This window comes from Procambarus clarkii, chromosome 11 (assembly GCF_040958095.1).
Source record: "Procambarus clarkii isolate CNS0578487 chromosome 11, FALCON_Pclarkii_2.0, whole genome shotgun sequence".
Lineage (NCBI taxonomy): Eukaryota > Metazoa > Arthropoda > Malacostraca > Decapoda > Cambaridae > Procambarus > Procambarus clarkii.
In genome coordinates, this window is record NC_091160.1 from 6,427,274 (window position 1) to 6,447,964 (window position 20,691).

Genomic DNA, 20,691 nt, shown 5'->3' on the forward strand with positions numbered 1-20,691 from the left:
TGTCAGGATTGGGTTGGTTGGAGGTTCTGGGGGAAGTATGGTATTTTCCTCGGCTGAAGTCGTGGTGTTTTGTGGAGCGAGGACTTCTGCATATATCTGTATCACCCCTTGTATGTATGTACTTTAACTAAATAAACATTTGAATTTGACTAGGAGAAAATGGAGCAGTGTAAGAGCAGAGGAGGAGGGACAGATACTAGGAAGACCATTGTGAGAAAGATAGGAAGATAGTCAGCAAAGTCACGATCATCTTTGGCCTTCAGGTAAGCAGCTTGTACACAGGCAGTGACTTGTTCGTATGAGAGGTTCTGAAGAGGAGAATAAGGTGGTGGAGAGGACCGAGTTTGTTGTGCAGTAATAGGGGGGGTGGTGGTGATGGGAAGCATTAAGACACTGGCATAGAACATAGTTGGCTGATGCTGTTTGGTAATGTGATGGGTTGTGGGAGGTTGAGGAAAAATGAGGGTGTGCACGAGTGAGAGGTTGGTTAGTACAAAGTTTTTTGATAAATCTTGCCCTCTGAGAAAAACTCAACTGCTGAATGAGCACCATGGCAATTAGTGCATTTTAGGGTGTGGGCAGAGCACAGAGTATAAAAATGACCTTCTGCAGAGCATTTAGAGCAAATTTGTAGTTCTGCATTTGCGTGTTTCGTGACTTCAATTGTAACATTACAGCAGAGGAAGTAAACTGGACTAATGAGGTAGGGAGGAGGAGTGCTGGTGTTGAGGATTTTAATAACTTGATGCAAGAGTTTTTGAGCTTCTGCAGGTGAGGAACATTGTATCTTAGTGTTTAGTACAAGGCACTGGGTTTAACACACACACACACACACACACACACACACACACACACACACACACACACACACACACACACACACACACACACACACACACACCCCACCCCCCCCACCCCTCCCCTACCTACCTCACATGATCTGTGGAAGGGCCTTCAGATACAATCGCGCGCAACACCACCTTTTTTTAAACACATTTAAGTACAACTGCATTTGGGCAGCTACCCCAGACTATATGAAGGGAGTACAGCATGTCAAAAAAACTGTCTACGTGATGCTAAAAATCCCCATCACACGAGAGGGTTGTCATACAAAGGCATGTGATCAGTAGTCTACACCGGCAAACTCTGGTTGCATTGAGGATATCATTATGGACAAAGTAAATAAAGTAATTTGAAAGCTCCAGGTACCTCATACCGAGTCACCTGTGGTTGATCGTTCGACGAATCCCTGAACTATATGTTTAACACGTCTCTAACCCTGTCCATGGACACAAGAAAATGTATATATGCTGGTTAGTATTGTAAATGTGTGGCTACGTTTGTGGTAGAAAACAATAATAAAAAAAAACTCATGCCAACGAGTCTGATAACTAGTCATGCGGTAATGTAGTGTGGGAGATCATGCCGCAGTTCCGATTTAAGGGTGTTGCTCTGTCTTTGGGGTCCAGCGGCCCAGCCACAAGGCATGGGTCTCATTGGCCCCTCAGCAGTAACCCTAAAATATTAGATCCTAAAAACAACTAAACATGTATGTTAATTAAAATAGATGGTTCATCAAAATAAAGTGGAGACATAAACAATACAGAAATATTAAAACATGCAATAAAATAAAATCGCAATCATGCCAAATATTATTCTCTAGTGTGGGGAACCAACCTGTGAGATTTATATTTAATTTATATGAATTTAGTGTTTATTTACGCTAATTTATATATTTCAATAGCAAATTGTATAATATTTAGCGGATTATATTTCTGCTTTCTGCAATATTCTCACAAATAGACTCCTTGCACATTAGGGGGGGGGGGAAGGGGGTTATATTATATTTATATATGCAGCTAATAAAACTACAGTATTAATCTACATATATAAATGATGAAAATTGTGAGGTCTTGCCTTATTGTACGGTAGGCCTGGTCCACCAGGTATAAACAAGGATGACGACAATAATCCTCGTTGTGGCTAGCATCAGCCCCATATACTGGTTTACTAGGATTAATTCTTGCTTCCTCTTAAATTGTTCCTGTCAAAGGACACTTACTATAATGCCCCCCCCCCCCCCCCCCAAAAAAAAAGTATATATATGTATGTATAAGTATATTTTGGTAGCAGTCTTTCCTGTAGACATATAATATTAAATATGACCAAAAAAGTAACATTAATAATTCTAACACGAATTTTCTCGTTACTTTTCACTATTGATGGTAATTGGAAAAATCAATTCTCCAAAATTCATTTTTATTTCTAGTCTGATGCGACACTTGAGCGCGTTTCAGAAAACTTATTACATTTTCAGACTTTAGTTTACACACACAACTGTAACTGAATAGAGCTTAAACATCTTCGATTTCTTGTACCTGCATTTGGGTGAGGTGACATGTTACAAAAGTTTTGGATGAGGTGAAAACAAACTTTCAACACAAGACAGAACACGAAACAATGGTTATTGAATGGAAGTAATTGCAGAGGGCCTATTGGCCCATATTTCTTGATGCTTCTATATTGGAGCGGAGTCGTGAAGTGGGTAGTATATAGTTGTGCATTAATTGGGTGTTGATTGATGGTGTTGACTTCTTGATGTGTAGTGCCTCGCAGATGTCAAGCCGCCTGCTATCGCTGTATCTATCGATGATTTCTGTGTTTGCTAAGATTTCTCTGGTGATGGTTTGGTTGTGGGAAGAGATTATATGTTCCTTAATGGAGCCCTGTTGCTTATGCATCGTTAAACGCCTGGAGAGAGATGTTGTTGTCTTGCCTATATACTGAGTTTTTTGAGGCTTAGTCCCCAAGAGGGCATTTGAAGGCATAGACGACGTTGGTCTCAAAGCGTTCTGCTTTGTGTCTGGAGAGTTTCTCATGAGTAGGCTGGCCGTTTTTTTTTGGTTTTATAGTAAATCGTCAGTTGTATCTTCTGATTTTCGTCTGTAGGGATAACGTTTCTATTAACAATATCTTTCAGGACCCTTTCCTCCATTTTATGAGCTGTGGAAAAGAAGTTCCTGTAAAATAGTCTAATAGGGGGTATAGGTGTTGTGTTAGTTGTCTCTTCAGAGGTTGCATGGCGTTTCACTTTCCTTCTTACGATGTCTTCAACGAAACCATTGGAGAAGCCGTTGTTGACTAGGACCTGCCTTACCCTACAGAGTTCTTCGTCGACTTGCTTCCATTCTGAGCTGTGGCTGAGAGCACGGTCGACATAAGCGTTAACAACACTCCTCTTATACCTGTCTGGGCAGTCACTGTTGGCATTTAGGCACATTCCTATGTTCGTTTCCTTAGTGTAGACTGCAGTGTGGAAACCTCCGCTCCTTTCCATGACTGTTACATCTAGAAAGGGCAGCTTCCCATCCTTCTGCATCTCTTAAGTGAAATTGTGTTGGGTTTCACTTACCTAGATCTAATTCAACTTCAAACTTGTTACATGTTAATTTGGCTGCAATGTCTGTCTCGTTATGATGGGTTATATTTGTGTGAAGGTATCCATACAAATGATAAGAGACCCTTTACTCTGTGCATCAATTAGGTCATTTATAATTGGGAGTATGAGGTTCTTGCTGTCGATCTTCCAAGAGAAGTTTTAGATTGCTTGAAGAGCAGACTTTGAATCACAGAATATTATTCCTCCTTAAATGTTTTTTAATGTACTGGTAGCTAAGTGTAATACTGCTAGTTCTGCTTGTGTGGAGGTCAGCCAGTTGTTTAACCTGACACTGACAGTCTTTGTGCAAATATTATTTCTATAAAACCTACGTGCTGCTCCAGTCCGTCCAGTAGAAGATTGGACTGAACCGTCGGTGTACACAGTGCTCGTGAGATCTTACTCTCGATGGAGGAGGCAATTGTTTAAAAGAGTGACAGCTTAAGAGCAAGATTCTCATTATCTTGGTGACAGGTGTGTGATACTTGAATGGTGGGGTACAGATAAAGAGGAATATCAGACAGGTAGATTGCACTTAAAAGGAATGTTAAGTTTAAGGAGATTGTAAGCATTGTTGCTCAGCCAATTATCATAAAAGGAGTGTTGTTATGTCGGCACCAGTCAAAAGGGTGTTAACAGCACTAAATAATTTCTCTGAGAAATGCAGATGTAGGGTCTCATGACTTTAAGGCAAAAAGTGGTGTTGACTTGCATTATTCTCTCTAGTATGGTTGGAAGCTTCAGTTCTTCCCGCATGTTGATTCACATGATTCTTGTGCATCTTGGAGCACCAAGAATTATCCTCATGCAACCCGTTCTCGCAAATTCGTAAAGTCAATATTGACTTATTAACTACGTGCATAGGTGATATACTAAACATAATAGATACCCTTAAAAAGATTCATAGAAAACACCGACCTTACCTAACCTTGTTAGTATCTTAAGATAAGCATCTTATTGCTTCGTAATTACAATTATTACTTAACCTATACCTATTATAGGTTAGGTAATAATTGTAATTACGAAGCAATAAGATGCTTATCTTAAGATACTAACAAGGTTAGGTAAGGTCGGTGTTTTCTATGAATCTTTTTAATGGTAATAGATACCATTAAAAAGATTCATAGAAAACACCGACCTTACCTAACCTTGTTAGTATCTTAAGATAAGCATCTTATTGCTTCGTAATTACAATTATTACCTAACCTATAATAGGTATAGGTTAAGTAATAATTGTAATTACGAAGCAATAAGATGCTTATCTTAAGATACTAACAAGGTTAGGTAAGGTCGGTGTTTTCTATGAATCTTTTTAAGGGTATCTATTATGTTTAGTATATCACCTATGCACGTAGTTAATAAGTCAATATTGACTTATTAAATTTGCGAGAACGGGTTGCCTCATGGCCTCATTCTGTACTACTACAAGTTTGTCCAACAGAGGAGGGGAAATTAAGTGCAGAGCATTATCAACGAGATCTAACGAACATCATATAGAATAGTCTAGCATATTTAATATTAATACCAATATTCTTACCGGTAAGTGTTCTCAATGGTTTTAGTCTTTCTTTTAACCTACGGTTAAAACCAGGCTGTGACTCATACGTCAGGCTGCGAGCAGCCGCGTCCAACAGCCTGGTTGATCAGTCCAGCAACCAGGAACCCTGGTCGACGACCGGGCCGCGGGGACGCTAATCCCCGGAAGCACTTCAAGGTAACGCTGTAGATCATTTACAATGTCACTGTTAATACCAACTCCAAGGTATTTGTGCTGCCTACACGTTTCAATGTTCAGGTTGTTGACCTTGAAAGTTATAGGGACATAGTTTTCTCTTGGGGATGGAGAACTCTGGATTTAGAGATAACAAGACCACATTCAATGCTTTTAGCAGCCAATAAATCGAGTAGAGCTTGCAGTCTAGTTTGGGTGTTTGCAATATTGCATATATCATCGGCATAACAAATGACGGCTTCGTCAGGTAGTGTGGGAATATCAATTAATTTATGCATCAGAACATTGAACAGTGTAGGACTTAGCCCTCCACCCTGGGGTGTACCCAAATCAAAGGGTGCACAGTTTACTTTTGACCCCCTTGAAAAGGACTGAGGCTGGTCTGTTACTCGGGTAACTCCTGAGCCATGTCAACAGTCTTCCCTTAACTCCAAAAAGAGGCTAGCTGTTCTAGGATTATTTCTGTTTGCTGTATCAAAGGCAGTTTGGAGATCAATAAATGCCGCCTGAGAGTTTGGTCCCTCTCTGATAAAATACTCAAAGCAAGTTTGTGTGCTTCTTCCAGGAAGGAAACCATGCAGGTTAGGGGCAAGGTGGAGCTTGATTTGAAACATTAGTCTGTCGAGAATAATTCTCTCAAGAACTTTACACATTCACGACGTCAGAGAAATGGGTCTAAATTTTTGTGAATTAGGCTTGGGTATGGGTATTAAGAGTCCCTGTGTTCAGCGGTCAGGTAAGACACCCTGCCTTAGACTTTGATTAAACAGTTCTATCAAAGGGCTATTTGGCAGCTCGGCAAGTACTCTTATGGTGTTGTATGTGATGCCATCCTCTCTAGGAGAGGTAGCCTTACCTTTCTTGAGTGCATTTTTAATTTCAAAAGGGGGGTTATGCCATAGTTATCATCAGGCCCTATTTCACTACAGGCAATTTCAATATTGAAGTTAAGATTTATTTTAGTACTAGCCAGATAGTTTTGCACATCTAGAGGCAGGCTGCTTATACTAGCAGTGCTTGCATATTGTTGAAGCAGCATGTCGGCATAGTCTACAGGTGAATGGTGATAAAGTTGACTGCTAGGACGAGAAATCTTTTTAATTTTATTCCACATTTGGGATGAGGATGTTGCATGATTGATGCCTTGCAGAAACTGTTCCCAGTGCTGGTTAGACACCTGTTCCTTTAGCTCTCTCGACTCTCGGCTGGCTTTAAGAAATATGTTGAGGGTGTCGGCTGTTTTGTGTTTTATACTGCTCAACTAGGAATAGAACTGTCATGCAGGGGCTTAAGGCGTGAGTCAGTGAACCACCTCTGTCCCTTCCTCACTGTTTTGGGTCTTGTGGATTTTACAACATTGTCATAAAAAGCGGTTACTTCAGTGACCAGGTCCTCATATAATGCATTGACGGTAGTAAAGCAGTAAGTGTTATACCATTCAGAAATGCAGAATTTGAAGAGCATGTGTAAATTTTCAGGGATATTATTTTTTTTTCAAAGCTTAGGGGTTTGACATTATTGATAGTGATCACTTTGCCATATTCAGATCATACACTAACTAATTCATGAAGAATTGATCCTCCGACAGCATTATCAATGAGACCGTGACCAATGACATAATAAAGCCTGCCACCCATGAGGTGTGTGACGTTAGGAGTCAAAGTTGAATACAAACATGTTATCTTTTAAGTATTTTACAAAGACTGCCATTCCTGTTTGTTTTGGTGTCACCCAGGCTAGTGGGTCTAGCATTAAAATCACCCATTACAATGGTTTGAGAGCTGGTGGTAACTTTAGGGATAGGCTTCCACCATTTGATCGCACCTTACATATACATTAACTAAGTTAAGAAACCCGGGTGCTGTAGCAATCTGAAACTGCTGATAATGAGTGGTCACTTTTGTGGTTTTTAGCATGTTTACACACTAGGTTACTTTTAACATGCGTCAAGATACCGACATGTGAACCAACATTTGAGAAAGCTACATAACCTGGGAGTTTGGGTGGCGTTTTATGTTTTGTTTGCAGTGTACGGTTCCTGCAGGCACAGTACATCAATGTTGTTGGCACCAGTGTACATCATTAGATCAAACGGCCTCCTTCGCACGCTTCTCACATTCCACGTGATAAATTTAAGTGTTGGTCGTGGGTAATGGTGTTCATGAACCTGACGAAGAGAAGTGTTTTAAAAGATTCACAATTTGTAGACAATTGCTTACAAATGCCAATTGTTGTCATTAATGGCAGAGTTCTTTCACCTGTTTCAAGGTCAGCTGGTTGCCTGCAATTTTCCTACCATTTACAATCATTTCATGTTCGTCAGGAATCGTAGACACACAAGCGGTATTGTTTGAATGAGTTCTCGAGTGAATTTGTTAAATACAGCCAAGACACACGGGTTTTCATAGGTTTCACTCGCCACAGCGGTACTTACAGCACTGGAGGAGGCGTAAAGACTTGCTTGAGACGTGTCAGCATTTACATCACTGGAAGAAATTTCACTAGACTCGGACGTTCACTTCACTCCTCGGCCTGGCGAGATGATCGCTTGAACACTGTCTCGGGTCGTCCATGTTGATCTTAGCATAAATGTCGAGACCATTTTCAATCTTCGTGAGTGTTTCTTGGAGCTTATTGACGGTAATTTCTATTTTATTCATGCGAGCTGGAAGTTCTGCCACCTCCCTCTGCAGGCTGGCGTCAGGCTTCCAGGTAGGCGAGGGAAGGTTGTCAGGCTGTTGGCGTCAGAAACGGTGGTAGGGTCATCCCGGATGGGGGGGGGGGTAGGTGTAGTGGTGGGGGCCACCCAAGGTTGGGGGGGGGGGCGGGTAGGTGTAATGGTGGGCCACCCAGGGTGGGGGGGGGGGGGTTACTGGGGTGGTTGAGCACAGCACAGTGGGTTGCCCCACTGTGCTGTGCGGGGGAGGCCGCTTGACAGTCCTTGTGCCAGGTGGTCACACCCTCCCGCAAGCACCTGGAACATTTGTGCTTGGTGACTGAGGATGGTCTCATCGGTCCCAAGGGCGTGGTCTTTATCGGGGCAGTTTAGCGAGATGATTGGCTGCACAGAAGGCACAGGTTCCTGAAGATTGACAGTGCTTGGCTACTGTGACCAAAGTGTTGAGTGCCTTGGTACCCGAAAATCCGAAGAAAAATGGAATATTTACGAAAAAATTACGAAAAATACTACAACGTTCTGGCAACACTGGTCCAAACCGATTAATGTTATCTTGAAAAATAACGTGATTAGTCAAATTTCCCGCTGCAACTTTCGTGAATCTGGTCCTCGCGGCGTGAGTGCGCCGCGGGGTATTGTATGTTACGTTGTAGAAGTCTTATTTTTCGTAATAGCGTTGAAAATAACATGTTATGCATAAAATGAATATAAACTCACTCATTGGCAACAGTATCGTGTGAGAGAGGGTGGTATGTGGCTCGGCCCCTCAGTGACTGTCTCTCTCTCTTAGGGAGTGGATGTATCGCTGACGCGCTCTCACAATATCTCCCAGAACTCCTGCTATTTTTGCTATTTGTACTGCAATATGACTTACCAAACGAACAAGAGAAAAGCATTGAAAGCTAGATGCATGGGAGCTCTCCATAGAAGGTACGAGCTGGCCGCAATGCGTAAATCACGCATTGTCACGAGTGACCGCGAGTAGAGTAACTTGTCGCGCGCGCTACGCAACTCCAACTTTTACAACTAGATCTGCCTGCACAGCCTTTATTTATAATTCAACTTACATGAAACTTGCACATTATATGTAGAGTTTACGCCTCTAAAAACGGTAGTAGTTTTTCTTATCTAGTAGATTTATTGATTTTATAAATAATGATACTTCATTTTGTTGCATACGTTTTTGGGAAACTTTTAAAAATCTGTATTATTGCACTAAATACATCTGGGATAAAGATCTTACTACCAAATCTTTATTATATAGTAAGGTCATAGCTGAGTGTCGTAGAAATGATTTTGGTTCACAATTGTGGGCTGTGAAAGCAATTGAACATTGTTGAATTTTTTTTTTCTCCTTCTCTATTTAGGCTGAGATGCTGAAACTTGGCCTAGGTGCAGCACCTTTCACATGTATCAGGATAATAAATTATGAATACCCTACAACAACTCTCATAATTCCGGTGAGAAACCCCCCTTAAAACACATGACAGCTGAGGATGCCCAGGGTGTTATGGGGCAGGCTGGCCAGTAGGAGCCTAGGAACTTGTGATGACTGGGGGGGGGGGGGGCGGCGTCTCACGTTCCCAGACGATGACAATCCTGTTGAGTGGCCTGCCTCAAGACTTGATGCGTCTTGCACCGTACACACCTGGTAGTTCTTTCGCATGGGAGATGTCAAGGTCATGAGGGTAGGATGTGACAAGGTACTCTCTGTACCTCCTGGACCTCAGGAGAGTCTACTGAATGTGATGCCACCCACTCGACCTTGAAGTAGGGCCGAGATGGTGACTTCATCGGACCTGGCTACATAGATGTAGGGCAAGGGCAAGGCGTGTCTAGGGATTGAGGTCTATGTGGTCAGGAAAATGACGAGGAAAGTCACGTCTCGTCCAGGAGTACCTCTGGTCACTGGTAACTTGAGATGGAAATGCCAGCCTGGCATATTTATTACGGGGTGCCAGGGTGGGTCGTGGTGCCCCCCCCCCCCCGTTGTGGGGGCGACATTGGTCGTCTTGACAAAATTGTTACCGTCCCTTAACCTTCTCTATTTACGTAAGGTACTCCAGCCTTTGTGTACAGTAAAACTACCATCTGAGGCTGTTTCATCACTTGAGCTGGTGTCCTCCTCATACATGGGTATAGAGGGATGGAGTGTGGCCATGCTGTACGTCATGCGGGGTGGTGGCCGAAGTGGACGCAAATGCGTCTGAAGCATTTTGGGAAGGGTCGCTGTGGGTGACCCCAGAAGGCGGGAGGGAAGTGGCCATAGTTGCCAGTCATAACATGAAGTGACAAGACACTTCAGTATCTACCACAGAGTGGGAGCACTTCATGCTATGGCCTGGACCCAGAACAGCGGCGGCTACTAATCATAGTGCAGAGACACGAAGAATAGTTCAGACACCATACAAGCAAACGCAGGTGTATACACGGTCAGCTGGCAACGCTGCTGAGGGTACCGCATTGGTGGTGAGGGTCCTAGAGTGGCAGGTGCAGAGTGTGCCACTCTGATACTTACTTTATCCGCGCACACGCTCACTCGCTCGTCCTCTACACTGTGTGTAACACTGCACTGGTACTACCAATCACTGAGGGATCTGTACAGCGGTATGCGAGTGGTGCATTCCTGCCACCGTGTCCAGGCTCTACAGGGGAAATACAGCTTTGGGGAACGGGGCAATAGGGGCTAAAGTCCCAGTGCCCGGGGAACCACCTCGGGCGTCTGACCAGGCATGAGGTAAGGGGAAGCGGCCATGTCCCCACTGCCCAAGGCGCCACTTCAAAAAAACATAGGTATATGGCTGGGAACCCAGCAAAACTCTACGGATTTAAATTTACTAGAGATAAGAAACGGCCAATGTTGAATCTCGAAGACTACCGGATGGACAGGATTAAAGGACCTGAGAGCCACGAGGGCACTAAGAGTCTACTACAATCACAAACGAGGATATTCAACGAGAAAGCAGGAGACGGAGAGTAGAGAGAATAGCATAAATTTCTGCTGTGAAGATGCTAGTCTCCGAAGGGAGGCGACACGCATAAGGGCGGTCGGGAAAAACAACCAATTAGCCCATACCGTCTGCAGACTTTGACCCATCGGTGAAGCTGGAAATGGAGCGGGAGCGTGAAAAGTGCTCCAGAAAAAGGCACTTCAGAACCGTTGGAGTAAAAGCTTTAGTAACGTGGGTCAAGGATGTACAAAACTTCGGAAGGGGGGACCCACCGCAGGGGCAAGGAAGGAACAATACTAATAGAAATGAGTCCTTTAAGTGAGATAGCTGGACAGAAAGAGGGAGGTGGTAAAGAGGAACAGGAACTACATGTGGGGTAAAAGTCAAGGCACGACAGGCAAGAGGAAGGATGTTGCAAGGACAGTGCCAGAGAGCAAGGACGGTAGCGATCACGGTGATCCTGGAGAGATAGAAAGCCAGTGTCAACATACAAGCTGAGGGTGGGAGTCGAATGAAAGGCACCCAGAGCAGAGGCGCAACCCAGCATGGTGCAAAGCATAAAGACGGGGAAGAGTAGAAGAGGAAGAGTAAGCAGGGTAACCACAATACATTCCTCAATCGTCCTGTCTAAACTAAAGAGGAGTGTACACCTATCAGCCCCCAGAGTAGTAACGGACAAAACCTTGAGGGACAGGGCCTTAGAGCATTCAGAGCAGAGGTAAGAAAGATGGGCTGACCAAGACAAAAAGTGTCAAAGATTAACCCCTGAAGCTTAGCGGAATCCTTGTGAACAAGGGGATGACCATAGTGACAGAGGGACGGAGAATGACATGCTTTCGAGTAAGTCATAGCATAAGTCTTAGACGGAGAGACCCCCTCCCCGCTCAGCTCGTTGTCGCCGTGTGGGGGCTTCGTGGGCGGCTGCCGGAGTGTGATGCTCCTTAGGACAGTCCTCTGTCTTTTTCTAGCCTTGTGCTCCTGCTGCCGTCCTCTCCAATTCTGCTGGGCACCTTTTCCTTTTCCTTCTGTTTCGTTTTTCTCCCCCCTCTTCTATCTGCTTGCCGTTTCCTGCCGACCTTTTGCTCGTTCTGGTTCTTCCATGGACTACTTCTATTTTGACGCCCGGGTGCTTGAGGAGGCATACTCATGCACCTGTAGAACTGCAGTACCCGACGTCGAGAGCGAGGGGAACCTTTTATTGTCAATCCCCACTTCGTCACTGAACCCAATCTCGACGGACTGTCGGTTTCTTAAGGTAGCGTTTGTGGGGCGTATACTCACGACGCACCCCTAGGAGGCCCCGACAAGATCGGCGATAGCTTCTTGTTGGGTGTCCTGCCTCTAATTGTGGCTCCATGGTGGGTGTGGGGGCACATTCGTGAGTTAATTCTTCTTTTCGTCAAGATGATAACCCCTGTTTCGGCTGCTTCTGGCTTACCTTCTCAGGCTCGTGGGGTGGGCGACCAAGCCCCCGAGTCGGTCCGTATTGGAAGACCGGGCTCTGTAGCCTCCGCTGCATTGGGCCCCGACCTTGCTCCTCCTTTGGCCTCTGACTCCTTCCCCTGGCTCCCCTCCCTCCTCTGTGGTTGGGTCGAGCCCCAAGCCCCCAGTGGTGACTACCTCGTCCCCTGGCGCGGCTCCTTCTCTAGTTGTAACTACTGCGCCTTTTAACCCCTCTCTCTCTGGGGGTTCTCACCGCCGTCCTCGTCACGGCCGCCCTCGCTCGATTCCCTCCAGTTCTGCTACCTATCAAGCCTTGTTTGGTCCCGCTTCGTGGACCAAATATTTTGATCTCCTCCATCTTGATTCTGCGCCTCCTGACGATTTCTCCCTTCATCGACATCTCATTGATTCCGTGGATGCTTCCATTACTTTCAACCCCACTCGTCTCGGTACAAGTGTCGTTGCTGCTCCTTCTCAGGATGCTGCTTCCCGCTTGGCTGCCTTATCCTGCCTTGGCGAGACCCCCGTTCGGGTCTCGAAGAACGCTCAGTTGAATGCCAGTGTTGGCACTATTTTGCTCCCGCCCCATGTTGCAACCGGTGTTCGGGACCTGCGCGACTGCCACGACGATATTCGACATATCCTCGCTGCCCAGGGCCATTCTATTCTCCAGGTGGACACGTTTACTCGTCCCCCTCGTGGTAGTCGCCGTCAACCCCTCCGGGTTGTGAAGATTACCTTTGAAGGTAGGACCCTTCCACCCTCTGTCATTCTTGCTGGTGCCAGGTGCTCTGTCCAGGAGTACATTCCTTCTCCTCGGCTCTGCAACAAGTGCTGGAGGTTTGGGCATGGTGCCCTCCGCTGCTCCGGGACTGTCTCTCTCTGTCCTTAGAGTGACCTTCGCCACCACACAAAGTCGGAGTGCACTTCTCCCCAGGCTCGTTGCCTCAACTGCGGTGAGGCCCATCCTACCTTCTCCCGTGCGTGTGTCCATTACAAGCTTGAGGCAGGCGTCCTCAACCTGAAGCACCGGGAGCGTTTATCTTTTCCTGAGGCGAGGCGCCAGGTTCGCCGGCTCCCGCCTTATGCTAATACCTCTTATGCTCGCGTGTTGGGCTCTTCCTCTCCTCGTCCTTCCCGCCTTCATCAGACTCACAACCGTTTCCGGGCCTTGGACCCTGATGCGCCCACTGCCCCCTCCTCTGTTCCTTTGGGTTCTCTCCCGAAGGATCCTCCTCCTGGTCCTCTGTCTGGGGTTCCCCTTCCTTCTACCTGGTCTGTCGTGTCTTCTGTGTCTTCTTCCTCGTCCCCCTCCGATCCTCCTTCCCATCCTCTTCCTCCATCTATCGGCTCTCCCCACCGCCTGTCGGTGCGGGCGGATGTCCATCGCTCTCCTAACGGCCGTCGTGTGTGCTCTCGTTCGGCTTCTCCTGTTGAGACACTGGAATCCGTTGCCCGGTACGTAGTTGCTGGGACACCGGTCTCTTTAAGTCAGAAGCGTAAGCCTGGCTCCTCTCCTTCCTCTTCCCCGGCGGGTAAGAAGGCTTCGCTTTCTTCCTCAGCTCCTCCTTCTGGCTCTGTTGCTCCTTCCCCTCCCGTTTCAGTGCTTGCGCCCCCTGTTCCTGCTATGGAGGTTTCTTTGGCCCCTGCTTCCCTTTCGGTTGCTGCTCTTGCTGGGGTGCGCTCCCCTCTTTCTACTCCCCCTCCTCCTGCTGCTGTCCTTGACGGCTCCTCTCCGTTGTCTCCTCCTCCTTCCTCCTCCTCCTCCGGACCCTGCCCGCCCACCTCTGATCTGTTCTTCCGTTTCCTTCCCTCCGTCTTTGCTCAGTTTACCCATGCCCCCTAACCCTGACTTTGCTGACCCTGATCCCGACCCTGATATTCTTTAACGTGCTCTGTTGGTCTTTCGCCTTTGTTTCTTCCTTGTTCTCTGTTTTTGTCCTTTCTCTTCTCGTCGTTGTCCATTCTTCAATGGAACGTTCGAGGTTATTACGCCAATTTCCTCGAACTCCAACTTCTGATTTCGCGGTTTTCGCCCCTTTGTGTCTGTCTCCAGGAGCCAATGCTTGGTGCTCGTCCTGGTCGTTTTCGTGGCTATTCCTTTCTCTCCCCCCCCCCCCCCAGCCATTGCTGGGGCTTCTAATTCTTCTGCTCTCTTGATTCGGGCTGATGTTCCCTTTGTTCCTTTACTTTCTCCTTCGCCTCTCCATTGTTCTGCTGCTCGTATCTTTGTGGGGAAATGGTACACAGTTTGTTCCATTTATCTCCCCCCGAGTGTCCCGCTCTCTTCCTGATTTGAAACACCACCTGGACTCCTTGCCGGAGCCTGTGCTCCTGCTGGGTGACTTCAATTGTCGTCATTCTCTTTGGGGTGACGTTCTGACGAATACCCGGGGTCGCCTCCTTGAGCCGTTTCTCCTCTCTTCTTCCCTGTCTCTTCTGAATTCTGGTGAGCCCACTCATTTGGACTCTCGGACTCGCACCCTTTCTTGTCTTGATCCTTCTCTCTGCTCTTCTCTTTACTTAGATTTCACGTGGCAGGTTCTTGATGACCTCCATGGAAGTGAACATTTCCCCATCCTTGTTTCCTTTTTCTCTTTTCGCCCTTCCCTCTCTTTCCCTAGGTGGCAGTTTGCTAAGGCAGACTGGACCCTATTTACCCTCAGTGCTGCTCTCCCTGACCTCTCCCTTCTGCCTCTCTCGCGCTCTCCTCCTTTTTCATGACACTGTCTTCAATGCTGCTCTCCGCTCTATTCCTCGCTCTTCCTCTCGGGGTCCACGGAAGTGCGTTCCCTGGTGGAATGCGGACTGTGCTCGGGCTGTCCGCTGTAAGCGTGCAGCCTGGAAGAGGCACCGCCGTAGGCAGACGACCAATTCTTTTCTTTTCTTTCGGAAGCGAGTGCGGTGGCCCGTAGGGCCATCCGTACGGCTAAACGTGAATGTTGGGCATCTTATGTCTCAACAATTACGTCCGAGACCCCTCTGGCCCAGATCTGGAAGCGTATCCGCAAGATGGCGGGTAAGTTCGTTCCGATGTTTCCCCGGTCCTTCACCTCCATGATACTCTTGTGGCGGACCCGTTGCAGGTCGCTTCCGAACTGGGTTCCCACTTTTCTTCTGTTAGCTCTGGTCTTCATCTTCCCCAATCTTTCCTTCTTCGTAAACCTGTCCTTGAGTCTCGTCCTTTAGATTTCTGCACTCATCTTCAGCTTCCCTATAATGATTCCTTCTCTCTCTCTGAACTTCGTTCTGCCCTGGCCCTCTGCGGTTCTACGGCGGCGGGCTCCGATGGTATTCATTATGAGATGCTTCGCCATCTCCCTCCGAGCACGTCTCAGTATTTACCGAGTCTGTATAATCGGATCTGGGAGTCGTCGTCAGTCCCTGAGGACTGGCTCGATGCCGTTGTCCTCCCTGTTCGCAAACCGGGGTCTCTGGGTACTTCCCCTAAGGACTTTCGCCCTATTGCTCTCACAAGTTGTGTCTGCAAACTCTTTGAACGTATGGTTAACGTCGTCTGATGTGGTTCCTGGAACACCATCACCTCCTCTCCCCTTCTCAATTTGGTTTCCGCAAGTGCCGCAGCACGACAGAAGTCCTGGTGAACTTGGAGGTCTATATTCGTACTGCTTTTGCTGCGAAGACCTCCGTTGTTGCCGTCCTTTTTGACCTAGAAAAGGCTTACGACACCACTTGGCGTTATCATATCCTATCTCAACTTCATTCTTTTGGCCTTCGTGGTCATCTTCCTCTCTTTCTCTGCAGCTTCCTCTCTCGTCGTTCCTTTCGGGTGCGCCTTGGTACCCCTCTCTCTCCCTCTTTTCAGCAATACGAAGGTGTGCCCCAGGGTAGTGTTCTGAGCATTACTCTTTTTCTTGTTGCCCTCAATGGTCTTCTTTCCTCTCTTCCTTCTGGTGTCTTCTCCGCTCTCTATGTCGATGATCTTACCCTTTGTTGTCAGGGTGATGATTCGCCTCTCCTTCAACGCCGGCTTCAACTTGCAATTGATGCCGTGTCGTCTTGGGCCACAGGTCATGGCTTCAAGTTCTCTACTTCTAAGACTTGTGCCATGACTTTTACGCGGAAACAGGTTGTTCTTCGTCCCTCTGTCACTTTATGGTCATTCCCTTGAATACAAAGATTCCGCGAAGCTTTTGGGGTTATTCCTTGACACTCGTTTGTCTTGGTCTCCCCATATCTCTTACCTCCGTGTTGAGTGCTCTAAGGCCCTTACCCTCCATCGGGTCTTGTCCCATACTTCTTGGGGGGCAGATAGGCGCACTCTCCTTGCTTTACATTCCTCTCTCGTCCTGTCTAAGCTCGATTATGGTTGCCCTGCTTACTCGTCTGCTTCTCCTTCTACTCTTCGCCGTCTTGATGCTTTGCACCATACTGGGTTGCGCCTCAGTTCTGGTGCCTTTCGTTCGACTCCCATCCTTAGCTTATATGTTGACACTGGCTTCCTGTCTCTCCAGGACCGCCGTGATCGCTACTGTCTTCGCTATCTTGCGCGGTCCTTGCAACATCCTTCCTCTCGCCTCTGTCGTGCTTTAACTTTTACCCCTCCTGCGGTTCCTGTTCCTCTTCACCACCTCCCTCTTTCTGTTCGGTTATCTCGCCTACAGGATTCTCTCTCCGTTCGTATTTCTGATGTTTCTCCTCGTGTTGTTCCTTCTTTGCCCCCGTGGAGGGTCCCTCTTCCGCGGTTTTGTACTTCCTTCACCCGTATCACTAAAGCTTTTACCCCTCCTACGGTTCTAAAACGCCTTTTCCTCGAGCACTTTTCTTCTCACTCCCGCTCCGTTTCTGTCTTTACCGATGGGTCTAAGTCAGCGGACGGTGTTGGCTACTCTGTTGTTTTTCCTGATCGCACTTATATGTGTCGCTTGCCTCCGGTGACTAGCATCTTTACAGCGGAACTTTATGCTATTCTCTATGCTCTTCGTCTCCTGCTTTCTCGTTGTCAGTCTTCCTTTGTGGTTGTTGTTGACTCTCGTAGTGCCCTCATGGCTCTCGGGTCCTTTAATCCGGTTCATCCAGTAGTTGTCGAGATCCAGCATTGGCTGTTTCTCGTTCACAGTAAATTTAAGTCGGTTGAGTTTTGTTGGGTTCCCAGCCATATTGGTGTCTTTAAATGAGCGTGCGGATGCTGCCGCTAAGGAAGCTGTCCGCTTTTGTCCCATCTCTCGTAAAGGCATTCCGTATTCTGACTTTTACCCGGTTATCCATTCCTCAGTCCTTACCCGTTGGCAGGCTTCTTGGTTGTCTGTTACTGGTAACAAGCTCGGTACTCTTAAATGTTCTGTTTCCTCGTGGCCGTCCTCCTTCCACCGAAACCGGCGGTGGGAAACAGCTCTGGCGAGGTTGCGTATTGGCCATACTCGCTTAACCCATGGTCACTTGATGGAGCGCCACCCTGCTCCTTATTGTCCTAGTTGCATTGTCCCTCTTACGGTCGTGCATGTCCTTCTTGAATGTCCTGACTTCCAGGACGAGCGTGTGTCTTGCTTTCCGACCGCCCCTCGCGGTCACCTGTCCCTCGATAGAATTCTTAGTGACTCGGATACTTTTGATATCGTTCGCCTTATGCGTTTTTGTTCTCGTATTGGCATCCTTGGTGATATTTAGCGCCCTCTGATTATTTTGCGTATTTGATGGTGCTACATAGCCTTCCCGGTTTGGTGCCTTCTTTTGATAATTACTTACTTAGACGGAGAGAACCTGAAGCCATGAACGGTGGCCCACGATGACACGGCATCAATCTCAAGTTGAAGCCGCCTTTGGAGAGGCGAATCATCACCCCAACAGCAAAGGGCAAGATCGTCTACAAAGAGCGGAGAAAATGCCAAAAGGAAGGGAGGAAAAAGCCATTGAGGGCAACAAGAAAGAGTAGTGCTCAGAACACTACCTTAGGGCACACCTCATATTGCCCAAAAGGGGCAGTGTGTGGTACCAAGACTCACTCGAAAGGAACGACGAGAGAGAGGAAACTCTGGAGGAAGAGGGGGGAGATTCCCACGAAGGCCAAAAGAATGAAGTTGGGACAGAATGATACCGCCAGGTAGTGTCACAAGCCTTTTCCAGGTCAAAAAGGACGACGACAACAACGAGGTCTTCATGGCAAAAGCAGTACGACTATAGACCTCCAGTTCACCAGGACATCCGTTGTGCCGAGGCATTTCCGAAAACCAAATTGAGAACGGGAGAGGTGGTGATAGTGCTCTTAGAACCACATCAGGCCATACGTTCAGACAACTCATGAGAGCAATAGGGGTGGAAGTCCATGGGGAATGACTCGAGAGCCCCTTGGTTCCGAACAGGGAGGACAACAGCATCGAGCCAATCCTCGGGGACTGACGACGATTCCCAGATCCAATTAAACACACTGTAAATACTGAGACGAGCACGGAGGGAGATGCCGAAGCATCTCATAATCAATGCCATCAGAGCCTGCCGTCGTAGAACCGCAGAGGGCCAGAGGCAGACTGAAGCTGAGAGAGAAGGGATCATTATAGGGAAGGCTAAGATGGGTACAGAAATCCAAAGGACGAGATTAAAAAAGACTTACGAAGGAAGGAATTATTGAGGGAGATGAGAACCAGAGCTAACAGACGAAAAGTGGGAACCCAATTCAATCGCGACCTGCAAGGGTCTGCCACAAGAGTACTACAGAGGTGAAGGACCAGTGAGACATTGGGAACGAACTTACCAGCTATCTTGTGGATATGCTTCCAGATCAGCAGTAGAGGAGTTTCGGACGTGGAGATATGACATCCAACATGCACGTTTGGCCTTATGGATGGTCCTACGGGTCACTGCACTTGCCTTCCGAAATAAAAGATTCTGCCGGTGACAGTGTCTCTTCCAGGCTGCACGCTTACAGCGGACAGCCCGAGCACAGTCCACATTCCACCAGGGAATGCACTTTCGCGTTCCCCGAGAGGAAGAGCGAGGAGAAGTGGAGGGCAGTGTCGAAGACGGTGTCATAAGAGGGCGCGAGGGAGAGGCAGAATGGAGAGGTCGGAGATAGTAGCACGGAGGGTAAAGAGCAGCCAGTCAGCCTCGACAAACTGCCACCTAGGAAAGGAGAGGGGAATGTGAAAAGAAAAAAAAAGGAAACAAGGATGGGAAAATGGCCATTGCCATGGAGGTCATAAAGAACCCGCCACTCGAAATCTAAGTAAAGGGAAGACGAGCAAAGAGGATAAATACAGGAAAGGGTGCGAGTCGGTCTAAATGAGTGGGCTCGCCAGAATTCAGACGGGGAAGAAGAGAGGATGAAAGGTTCGAGAAGACGACCTCGGGTGTGTGAACATCACCCAAAAGGGTATGTCGACAATTGAAATCCCCTAGCAGCACAGGCTCCAGCAAGGCGTCCAGTAGGTGTTTTAAGATCGGGAAGAGAGAGGGGGACACCTGGGTGTGGAGGGGGGGAAGAGATGAATGGAACAAACCGTGTACCATTTCCTCACAAAAGATACGAGCAGCAGAACAATGGAGAGGTGAAGGAAAAACGAAGGGGACAAAGGGAACATCATAGCGCATCAAGAGAGCAGAAGAGCTAGGAGCCCCAGCAACAGCTGGGGGGAAGAGAGAGGAATACCCACGAAAGCGACCAGAACGAGCACCAAGCATCGGCTCCTAAAGACACACAAAGGGGTGAAAATCGTAAAAGCCGAATTTGGAGTTAAGTTGGGTTACCATAGACTTGCTAGTGGGAGAAGGGATACTCGTACACACGTCCAATTAAATGCCTTAATATACGATTTTTGGCTTGTAAATCTACTGCAAAGACATACCTGTACGTTTGTAACGTTGATTTAGGTTGGGTTGTCGCAAATTTGACGTTAGATGAGCACGAGCAGTGGTGTTGAAGGCTGGCTGGCTGGCTGAGGTGGGAGTGTGCGAGGGGGGGACTGGTAAAGTCTTCTACTGCAATTTCGGATACCGGGCTAGAAACAACTTCGTTCACTGAAGTTTGTACATACAAACCATTCAGTTCGTATATGCGCTGGTTTGTGTTCGCTGTTGTTCTCGTCTGAATAAATACATGGCACTTGTTCATATAATTAGCGCTTCCATTATTAGAATAACAAGGTGCAAACCATATCCCCTTACAGTTGAAATCTATTCATATACAAGAAGGTACATTGGGTTGCGAGAGTACATAACATGTATTAAGAGACACATTGTAGCAAGATTTGAGATTAAAGGATTTAAGACTATCACGTTTAGAAACAAGGCGCCCCCGAGGGAGGCTAATTTATTATGCACCCCATACTCGATGTAAAAATAGCTACTATTCACTATCATTTACAACTAAAGTAAAATAACAACCTGTAAAGACTGCTTTTTTCTAATTCTAGTTCAGGAACTTCCCGAGATAAAACGTGAACATTCCTTAAGGAACTGTGAGGTGCTTATCTGTTTTTCCTCGTAACGTCCCAAA

General features: G+C 47.0%; 1 long non-coding RNA gene across 1 annotated transcript in view; it reads left to right on the forward strand.

The window, feature by feature from the left end:
• Window positions 1-215: 215 nt before the first annotated feature.
• LOC138363781 (uncharacterized) overlaps window positions 216-20,691 on the forward strand; it is a 98,977-nt gene continuing 78,501 nt past the window's right edge. Inside the window, exon 1 of the long non-coding RNA XR_011228116.1 lies at window positions 216-263. This is a non-coding gene — a long non-coding RNA (uncharacterized lncRNA). The remainder of the gene's footprint in view (window positions 264-20,691) is intronic.